The following is an 11,768-nucleotide window of genomic DNA, read 5'->3' as shown; positions in this document are numbered from 1 at the left end:
ATTTTTTCTCATAGATGGCAATGGATGTATAGTTTTTTGTAAACATAAAAAATGAAACAAAAAGAAAAAGAAAGAAAGACCTCGAAGGTCGGCATGTTATGGTCATAGGAAGCATAAATCATTCGTAGAGAGCAAACATATCTTTTGGAAACAAGGGACTGACACTAAGAGTTTATTTTCCTGAATAACCGAGATAAGAATGGATGGATTCATTGACCCAATGAAAGAACATAATTTGGAAATATTGGGTCTACTTGTGTAAATCCCAAGCCTTAGTATCACAAATGCCATAAACTGGATGCTTGAGTACCCACCTAGTTGTGGCCATGACTAATTTTGCACGTTGTTTCGAAATCATCATTGTTACGCGTGCCTTGTGGAAATAATATGGAAATTCAACCCGAGACCGACACCTTGACACACGAATTTGTTTTGCCCCAGATATCAAGATCGGGCTCCCACGATGAAAAGACCATGTTGAGACACAACCTTAGGCTACTTTGAACCTTGGCCTATGAAAAAAATCCTCATCCTTTCCCCGAAGAAAAGGACAGTAGAATCTCCTCAAAGGAGAGCAAATAACGAATGCTAAGACCCGAATTCCCAAAGAAAGAAATGGAAAGGGAGAAATGAAAAGAAAGAAAAGGAAGAAATGAAAAGAAAGGAAAAGAAGGATTCCCGATCAAAGATCGGAAGAAAGTAAAATGGAAAAGATCGGAGGAAAACAGAATAATTCCCGATCAATAAAAGAAAGAGAGGACAGGAGATCTTCGGACCAAATAAATTTTCGGTGAGGTAAATAACCGCCGGCAAAGAGAAAACCCATTTTTTAAGTGGTTCTTCCTTTGGGATTGCCATTCAAAGTCGTTCTCGACTGGCGATATCCCGCCCCACCTAAACAAAGAGGAAAAGACCGAAACACCCAGCTTCCTCTCCAAAACACTACCGTCGAGAAAATCCTATTGATCCGTGATCATGCGTGTGATCTTTTGGTTCGGTAGGAAATCATGTGCAAAATAAAGTCATGGTGCAGTTATGGTTTAGAATTAGGGTAAAACACTTATATGTGTGAGTTTTTTATACACTATGAGTGACTTTATTCCCAGTTTCAGTTTGAACCGACGTTTCCCCTGAATGTTCATTTAAAAGCTAAATGTTGACATCCTACCCTTCATTTTCGGTTACAAGGAAAATTGCTTTCGGCATGGGTATATTTTTTCTCTAAAATATGGTGCTCTCGCGAATGATTTATTTTTCTTTTCTAAAAGCATGTTTGCCTTTTTAGGTGGAAAAAACCCGGTGGACCATTCGGTCCTGCCAACAAATCTTATTCAGAGACCCATGAATTGATTGCCTAGCGCTGTTCATGTGTCCTCCACCATCGAGTCTGGAGCCCCGCGAATTGTTTGCCTAGCGCTGTTCGCCTATCCTCCACCCTCAAATCTTATTCGGAGACCCATGAATTGATTGCCTAGCGCTGTTCATGTGTCCTCCACCAACGAGTCTGGAGTCCCGCGAATTGATTGCCTAGCGCTATTCGCCTATCCTCCACCCTCAAATCTTATTCAGAGACCCATGAATTGATTGCCTAGCACTGTTCATGTGTCCTCCACCATCGAGTCTGGAGCACCGCGAATTGATTACCTAGCGCTATTCGCCTATCCTCCACCCTCAAATCTTGTTCGGAGACCCGTGAATTGATTGCCTAGCGCTGTTCATGTGTCCTCCACCATCGAGTCTGGAGCCCCACGAATTGATTGCCTAGCGCTGTTCATCTATCCTCCACCCTCAAATCTTGTTCGGAGACCCAAGAATTGATTGCCTAGCGTTGTTCATGTGTCCTCCACCATCGAGTCTGGAGCCCTGCGAATTGATTGCCTAGCGCTGTTCATGTGTCCTCCACCATCGAGTCTGGAGCCCTGCGAATTGATTGCCTAGCACTGTTCATGTGTCCTCCACCATCGAGTCTGGAGCCCCGCGAATTGATTGCCTAGCGTTGTTCGCCTATCCTCCACCCTCAAATCTTGTTCGGAGACCCGTGAATTGATTGCCTAGCGCTGTTCATGTGTCCTCCACCATCGAGTCTGGAGCCCCGCGAATTGATTGCCTAGCGTTGTTCGCCTATCCTCCACCCTCAAATCTTGTTCGGAGACCCGTGAATTGATTGCCTAGCGCTGTTCATGTGTCCTCCACCATCGAGTCTGGAACCCGCGAATTGATTGCCTAGCGTTGTTCGCCTATCCTCCACCCTCAAATCTTGTTCCGAGACCCATGAATTGATTGCCTAGCGTTGTTCATGTGTCCTCCACCATCGCGTCTGGAGCCCCGCGAATTGATTGCCTAGCGCTGTTCACTTATCCTCCACCCTCAAATCTTGTTCGGAGACCCATGAATTGATTGCCTATCACTGTTCATGTGTCCTCCACCATCGAGTCTGGAGCCCCGCGAATTGATTGCCTAGCGCTGTTCGCTTATCCTCCACCCTCAAATCTTGTTCGGAGACCCATGAATTGATTGCCTAGCACTATTCATGCGTCCTCCACCATCAAGCACGGAGCCTCTGGTGACTGGGAAATGAGGTTTTTGTTATTTTCCCGATCGGTTCCTTCGCCAAACATGTGTATATATGTATATTATGTTATTGGTGTTTTTGTTGTTTGTGTTTGTTTTGTGTTGTGCAGAGAAAAAAGAAGAAGAGACGGGAGTCATCATAGACTAATCACGGAAAGGGCGAAGACGGACGAAATCAGTGTTTTATCTTTGATTTCCTCTTATCTCCGATAAAAGGTAAGTAAAGAGGGGCAACTGTCATACCCTAATTTCGTTCGGGGACTATTGTTTGATGGCATGCAACCTTTGATTGACCGCTTCGAGGTACTTGGCACCCTTTGTTGCACAATACGTGAAGTTCCGAGACGTGTCGGAAATCAAAAGGAAGCATTGTTACGCAATCCGTGAAATTCCGTAACGTGCCAGAAATCAAAAGGAAGTATTGTTACGCAATCCGTGAGTTTCCGTAACTTTTCGAAAGCTATAAAAGGAGTAATTACATAATCCGTAAGGTTTCGTAACCTTACGGAAAGAAAACAAGTATCGTTACGAAATTCGTAAAGTTTCGTAACGTTACGAAAAAAGAATCACCAAAAAAAAGCAAAAGGGGGCGTATTTAGTAAAAAAAAGGGTGCAAATAGCAACCAGACCCACTTGGTCCTTACAAATTCTTCCTCTAGAAGGTGGTTGCTTCTGGAGGAAGCAACCTGGCTCGCCTGGGCGAGCTGGGTGGCAAGCTCCTCCCCTATTTTGCTATAAATAGAGGGAGGAGTGAAGAAGGAAGGGGTTCAGCCTTCTTGGCACTTCGTATCCACTTGAAATTGCTGAGGAAAATTGTTTCCGTGAAGAAAATCCAAGCCGACGCGCTTCCGTAATGTTTCCGTAACATTTCCGTGGGTGATTTCTCGAAGATTTTCAACCGTTCTTCATCATTCATCGTTCATTCTTCATTGTTCTTCGGGCTTCAACCGGTAAGTACCCGAAATCAAAATTTTCAATTCATTCTATGTACCCATGGTGGTCCCCATTTGTTTCGTGTACTTTTATTCTCGTTTCGTTTACTTTCCGTACCCCCTTTTGACATGCTTCAGTCATTTACTTAAGTCATTTTCTCACCTAATCAAAAAATAAAATAAATTTCCACCGATCGTTTGATTTGTAATATTCGTTAATTTCTGTTAAAATGAAATTCGATCGTTCGGTCACGTCGTAACCACGTTGGAAACCAAAAAGAGGTAAAATAATAATATAATAATAAAAAAATATCTTTTAGTAAAATAAAGCAAATAAAATCAAACGGACGTTTCTCTTTGGGATTTCTCTTTCTTAATTGAATTGACTAAATAACTAAAGTGAAACTAAGGCTAAAATCAACTCGCAAAGTCAAGCTCGTCCGCAAAAATCACTAAAAAAGGATTTTAAAATCACTAAAAAAGGATCATTTTTAAGGTCTAACGCCTTAAAATGGACACCTTCCAAGTAAAAAGAACCACTTGATTCACCCTTAAAAAAGAACTACGTAGGTCTGATTTCCTCTTCGATGGAGGGTACGTAGGAGCAAGAGCCCCGCTTTTGTCGACCTCAAAAATAAAAAAGGAAATAAAAGTTAGGGTAACACAATTTCACACAATTCTAAAAAAATGGTTGTTGTCTGTTGAGACAAACATAAGAGGTGCTAATACCTTCCTCAAACGTAAATACAACTCTCGTACTTGGAATATTCTTTATGACCGGTTTCCTTCGGTTTTTCCGATGTTTTCCACAAATAAACGTTGGTGGCGACTCTGCGCGTTTTCCTCCTTTGGAAGACGCACCCGTGAGCCTCGCCCGCAAAAGGGTAGGTTGCGACACATCGGTTCAATGAATCCATCCATTCTTATCTCGGTTATTCTGGAAAATAAACTCTTAGCGTTAGTCTCTTGTTTCCAAAAGATATGTTTGCTCTCTACGAATGATTTATGCTTCCTATGACCATAACATGCCGACCTTTGAGGTCTTTCTTTCTTTTTCTTTTTGTTTCATTTTTTATGTTTGCAAAAACTATACATCCATCACCATCTGTTAGAAAAGCTTTTCTTTGTACACCTACATTCCTATACACGACAAACTTTTTTCTCTATATACACATGCATTGAAAAACTCTTTCTCTCTATGCCGACATAGTCTATATAAAAACTCTATTCCTGTTCAAAGATTTCTTTTTCGTTTTTCAACATACACTCGTGGTTTATACAAAAATTTCTTTATATACACTCATTACTCACACACAAGAATTTCTTTTCACACCTTATTTACACACACACACAAAATCTTTCCATACATTTTTTTACATATAAAAAACTCTTTTCTTTTCTTTCTATATAGACACGACATTTGTTCACAATGCCTCTTTCTTTTTTCTATTCTTGGCGTTATCATGATTTTTGTTTGTTTTATTTTTAGGACGATGTTCCTAAAGGAAAACTCTACAAGGTTCCGGAATTTCAACAAACATTATCGACAATAATGAAGTAAGCACTAACGCAACAGTCCAAACAAAAGACAATCAAAAAAACAAAACAAACGTTAGTCCTTCAAATAATATGTAACAGATAAAAGAGGAAACATAAAAGAGAATATGAAAATGGGGATCCCCTGGTCATGTGGCTCCACTCCCTCCTAATAAACCGAGTAAATCTGTCATCTCCTCATCCATGCGGGCCTCCTCTGCATCGCTGGGAGCCTTTACAGGCGCCTCCCCTGCCTGGGCCTCAGGCCAATCTCCGGGCCATGCAACCTCAACTCTGAACTGATCTGGAGTAGGGCACGCAAAAGGAGCGAAACCCTGGCTCTGCTGACAGAGGCTGAGCTGGTAGAGACACTCATGTATCTGCACCTGCCCCCTGTGGTTGGCCGCCTACTAGCGAACCAAGTGCTATAAATACCGCTCCGTGTCAAATGACCCAGCTGGGTCAGCCTGATGAGGTGGTGGCGGCGCGTCTGCGGCCTGTGGTGCATCACCCTGCGCCTGTCTAGGCGTGCAATACTTCTCAATGAAGGCCCGGGTGATCGGCGGTCGAATCACCTTACTAGGTGTGATGGGAACCCCGAATGACTGGCAGAGACCTGTGATCAATGTCGGAAACCCCAGGGCCCTGTTAGACTTATCTAGGTCTAGAGGGTGCCTGGTAGGTGGCATACCTGCAAATAAATAAATGGCGTCAGCGATCAACTGAACCACATGGATGCTCATCCGTGTCAGGATGGCATACACCAGCTGACACTTCGGCAGAGAGAGGTTGGAGTTATGATCGGTGGGCAGGACATTGCTGAGCAGCAACGTCATCCACATCTGGGTCAAGGTAGTCATGCTGGTGCGCATGATCCGCACCTGCCTCCCGACAGTGGTCCGGGCAAAATCCTGACCCGGTATGCATAACAGTTGGGCAATGGCCTCCTCGTCAAATCCATCGGCCCGGTTCCTTCTCTGACTAAACTCGCACTCCTGGCCCTCCTCTAACACTAGCGGGCCACCCAAGAACTGGCTGAGGGCGTCTGCATCAAAAGGAATCCACTGGCCCCTTACCCATGACCGCATGTCCCACACGAGTGTCAACATGGAAAGTTAGTTTACAAGAAATATACCAATTAGCCAAACAACACTTCATATGGCGCGAGTGTCAACATGCATTTTATAAAATAATTATATTGGGGCCGTGCTATTTTATGGCACATATGCATTTGCACACATAAAAATTTGGTGAGAGGCATTTTACGACACATATCCATGTACATATTTTTTTGACAAACCTTTTCATGATACATCCTATATATATACACACATTTTTTGGAAGGCTTCTTTTGCTACCTAATCACAAATACACATATTTTGAAAAAACTTTTACACTACCCATCCAAACACTTTGTAAGGAACTTCATGCTATATATATTCATATTATGCAAGGCATTTTCATGCTATATATATTCATATTTTGCAAGGAATTTTCATGCTATATATATATATTCATATTTTGCAAGGCATTTTATTCAACATTTTGCAAGGCATTTCATTCTATATATATTCATATTTTGCAAGGCATTTTATTCAACATTTTGCAAGGCATTTCATGCTACATATTTACATACATACATATCATCGAAGGGTTTTTTTTTCATGCTATCTAAGCGCAAGGCATTCCTCCTGAGGCAGCAAGCTTTGAATTCTAAAAAAAAAACTCCTCAAACATGTTCCTAAGCATGAGTCATCCTTTTGGCACTTTAGTCTAGCTTCTACAAACTACCCACACACTCACAATGTGCACAATTTGTTTCGCAAGCTAAGTTCCACAAAATCCTGCACAAATGCCATTGAGGCATTTCATCGAACACTTGGTGGGCGTATGTTTAAGCATGAAAATCAAGGGAATGGGGGCAATGTGGCATGCCTCATTATCTCAGAATGCACCCTAGGCCTAAGGCCATCCCCTACAACCCCTCAATTCAACAAAAACAAGCACTAATTCAAGGATAAATCCTTCTCGTTTTAAGCAAATACATGCAACTTAGAGCACCAAAATATATCAATGGAAAGCCAGAGAGCCCAAGAAAGAGGTACTTACTTGTTGGAGATGAATAATGGAGCAAAATGGAATCAAAAACGTGAAAAATGGTGACCTAGGGGCTGCAAAATTGGTGATTCCCGTAGCTTTCTTTTTGAATGAGGGGGGGAGGGAAGAGTTTTTGGTGCAGAAACCTTCCCCCTTCCCCCTTTTTACCCATTTCGTGCAGGGGTTGCTTGCCCAGGCGAGCTAACCTGCATTTGTTTTTTGGGAGGAAATAAGTAAGACTCCTAAGGGTCAGTGTTCGCTTACTCGAAACCCCTCAGGGTAGATTAGGCATCTAATACTTACTTTATAGACACAACAACAATAATTACTGGAGATTTTAAAGGATACTAGGCTGCTTTGCAGCGGCGCTTTCCGTTTGTCCCGGGCTAGGCAAAGGATGACGACCTATTGGTCGTGACCCTAGCCTCTCCTTGCGTCCGTCCCTAAGTACCTGAAAGTAGGAAACAATAATGCGTGGCAAACCGTAACCGCGTCGTCGTCTTACCTTGATTGGTTTCTGCCTTTAACTTTGTCTCAACCTCTGACCGTTGCCTAAGACGATTCTGCCCCTGTTATCACAAAAGTATGCATGCGTATGCGTATGCATGAAAGTTTTCAATGCAATAATCTTCTTAGTGAAAGCTGGTTAGGTTCAGTTTTAATTAAGCGCTTGGGGCACCCCATGAACTGAGCGAAAGGGCTCAGGTTATCACAAACTGCACATGGTTTAAAACCAAAGTGAGGATTGAAGCCTCAGACCATGTTCTCTTCTTTTAAAGAACTGTGACGAGACAATTACAGCGGACAGGAATCCCTGGAGGAAACCTAGAAGAACACACAAACACAAAAATAAAAAGAACATGCAGGGGTTTCCTCAATTGCCCCAGATTTCAAGCGTAATATCGCTTAACGACATTGGAGTTCACGGGCGAGGGTAGCTCCTCGCCATCCATGTTGGTGAGCACCAGAGCCCCCCTAGAAAAAGCCCTTTTCACAACGAAAGGTCCTTTGTAATTCGGGGCCCACTTCCCTCGATTATCTTTAACAGCGTGGGACATCTTTTTCAGGACAAGGTCCCCCTGATTGAACTTGCGCGGGCATACCTTCTTGTCGAGCGCGTTCTTTATCTTTTGTTGATACAGGCGCCCATGGCTCATGGCCGTCAAACGCTTACCTTCAATAAGGTTGAGTTGGTCGTAGCGTGTTTGAGCCTACTTTGATTCTTCTAGGCCCGATTCCGCTAGTATCTTCTGGGAAGGGACCTCTACCTCAAATGGGAGTACCGCTTCCATCCCATAAACCAAGGAATACAGAGTTGACCTAGTAGAAGTTCGTACCGAGGTTCGATATCCATGCAGGGCAAAAGGCAACATCTCATGCCAATCTTTGTATGACACCGTCATCTTCTGAATAATTTTCTTAATATTTTTATTTGCAGCCTCCACAGCCCCATTTATCTTTGGCCGATAGGGGGTGGAGTTATGATGCTGGATCTTGAAATCCCCGCACATTTCATGCATCATTCTTTTATTCAGATTGGTGCCATTGTCAGTAATGATCTTCCTAGGGAGTCCGTATCGACAAATCAGTTCCTTCTTTATGAATCTGACCATCACACTCTTCGTGACATTGGTGTAAGAAGCCGCTTCGACCCATTTGGTGAAATAATCTATCGCCACGAGAATGAAGTGATGATTGTTCGAAGCTTTGGGTTCGATGGCCCCAATGACATCTATCCCACAATGGAAAAAAGCCAAGGGGCGGACATGACATTCAGAGGATGTGGCGGAACATTGATATTGTCCGCGTACGCTTGACATTTATGGCATTTCCTTACATGGGCGCAGCAATCGCTTTTCATAGTGAGCCAGTAATAACCTGCTCTAAGGATCTTCCTGGCCATAGCATGCCCATTGGCATGTGTCCCAAATTAACCCCCGTGGACCTCCTCAATCATGTAATTCGCCTCTTTGGCATCTACGCATCGCAAGAGGGTCATGTCGTGGTTTCGTTTGTACAGGATGGTACCACTCACAAAGAAGCCAATAGCCAATCTCCTTAACGTTCTTTTGTCATTGTCGGAAATTCCTGGTGGATATTCTTTGTTCTCGACATACTGCCTGATGTCAAAATACCACAGTTTCCCATCTCGCTCTTCCTCTATCGCACAACAATGTGTCGGCTTGCCCCGAGATCTGAATTCAATGTACGACAGATCACCGTGTGGGGCAAGTTGAAACATGGATGCCAAGGTGGCCAATGCATCGGACATTTGGTTCTCTTCCCGAGGTATGTGGTGGAAAGAAATGTCGTCAAAGAATTCGGCTAACTTCAAGATATGAGTTTGATAGAGCATCAACTTTTGATCCCTAGTTTCCCATTCTCCTCTCAACTGGCGTATTACCAAAGCCGAGTCTCCATACACTTTGAGTAGCATCACGTCAAAATCAATGGCCGCTTGAATCCCAAGGGCGCACGCTTCATATTCGGCCATATTGTTGGTACAATCGAAACCTAGCCTAGCCATGAAAGGAATACATTGATCATCTGGGGATACGAGGACTACCCCTACTCCATGGCCCAATGCATTAGATGCCCCATCGAAACAAACAATCCATTTGTCTATATCCTCGTGCGTCCACTTCTCTTCGAATAGGGCCATGATGTCTTCATCCGGGAACTCAGGGTGCATCGGCCGATAATCTTGGAGGGGTTGTTGGGCTAAATAATCTGCCAAGGCGCTCCTTTTTATCGCCTTTTGGGTGACGTACACAATATCGAATTCAGATAGTAGTACCTGCCACCTAGCGATTCGTCCCGTGAGGGCCGGCTTCTCAAAGATATATTTCACGGGATCCATTTTGGAAATAAGCCACGTGGTATGACTGAGCATGTACTGCCTAAGATGATGTGACGCCCATACCAAGGCGTAGCACGTTCTTTCCAACATTGAGTAATTCATCTCACAGACGGTAAACTTCTTGCCTAAATAGTAAATGGCTTGTTCCTTTTTCCCAGAGTCATCGTGCTGACCCAACACGCACCCCATAGACTCGTCTAACACAGTCATGTACAGGAAAAGAGGTCTTCCTATTACAGGTGGCATGAGCACCGGGGGATTCGCGAGGCTCTGTTTGATTTTTTCGAAGGCCTTTTGGCAGTCGCTGTTCCACAGGACCGCCTGGTTTTTACGCAATAGTTTGAAGATGGGCTCGTAGGTAGGGGTGAGTTGCGAGATAAATCTCGCGATGTAGTTCAACCTGCCCAGGAAACCTCAAACCTGCTTCTCTGTGCGTGGCTCTGGCATTTCAAGAATGGCCCTCACTTTCTCGGGATCTATCTTTGTCCCTTTCTGGCTCATGATAAATCCCAGTAACTTCCCCGATTTTACCCCGAAGGTGCACTTGGCAGGGTTTAGTTTCATTTGGTATTTTTGCAGCCTTCCAAACAGCTTACGCAGATTGACGAGGTGTTCGTCCTCGGTCTGAGATTTAGCAATCATGTCATCTACGTAGACTTCTATCTTTTTATGCATCATGTCGTGGAATAAAGCTACCATGGCACGTTGATAGGTTGCCCCAACATTTTTTAGCCCAAAGGCCATCACTTTGTAGCAGAATGTCCCCCATAGGGTGACGAAAGTAGTCTTCTCCACATCTTCGGGTGCCATCTTTATCTGATTATACCCTGAGAAACCATCCATAAAGGAGAAAAGGGCGAACTTGGTTGTATTATCTCCAGTATATCAATGTGTGGTAAGGGAAAATTGTCTTTAGGACTGGCTCGGTTTAAGTCCTGATAGTCTACGCACATTCGCACTTTGCCATCCTTTTTTGGGACCGGGACAATGTTGGCTACCCATTTCGGGTATCGAGCTACAGCTAAGAAACCCGCATCGAACTGCTTTCTCACTTCTTCTTTAATTTTCAAAGACATTTTGGGTCTCATCCTTCGTAGTTTTTGCTTAACCGGGGAAGACCCAGGATTCAATGGCAACTTATGCTACACAATGTCGAGGTCCAGACCTAGCATGTCTTGGTACGACCATGCGAAGATGTCTTGATATTCTTCCAGAAGGGTTAACAAACCTTGGCGGATAGGTGCGGTCATACCGGTTCCTACTTTCACTTCTTTCTTTCCCTTTCCGGTCCCTAAGTTTATCAGTTCGGTCTCCTCTTGGTGAGGCTTCATTTCGCGTTCTTCCTGAGTGATCAATCTCTCCAACTCTGGTGAAACGACGTCCTCTTCCTCTTCTTCATTTATTGTTTGACTTACTTCTCGGTCAAAATCGATTATCAAACCCTCACATCTATACCATTCAAGACATAAAACAAAAACATGCAAAATGATATGAGAAAAGGTGGAATCGCAAGAACAGATGAAACAGGATCTCTTCGTTATTTAATAGGGTAGATTTCACAAAACAAAAGAGAAAGGAATCTATAGCCTCTAATTACATTGAATCAGCGGTATAGACTTCCGACTGACTCATCACGCGCCAGTTCCCCACTTGGGAATTGGGATGGCACGGTCGCACGAAACTTGGCAGAACTTGTGGAGATTCCTCTCCAATTGCCGCCACCTCTTCCTCGAACATCATCCCGGCACTTGTGAAACACTGGCTAACATGGT

Source organism: Glycine soja, chromosome 20 (genome assembly GCF_004193775.1).
Source record: "Glycine soja cultivar W05 chromosome 20, ASM419377v2, whole genome shotgun sequence".
Lineage (NCBI taxonomy): Eukaryota > Viridiplantae > Streptophyta > Magnoliopsida > Fabales > Fabaceae > Glycine > Glycine soja.
This window is presented reverse-complemented; position numbering follows the sequence as displayed.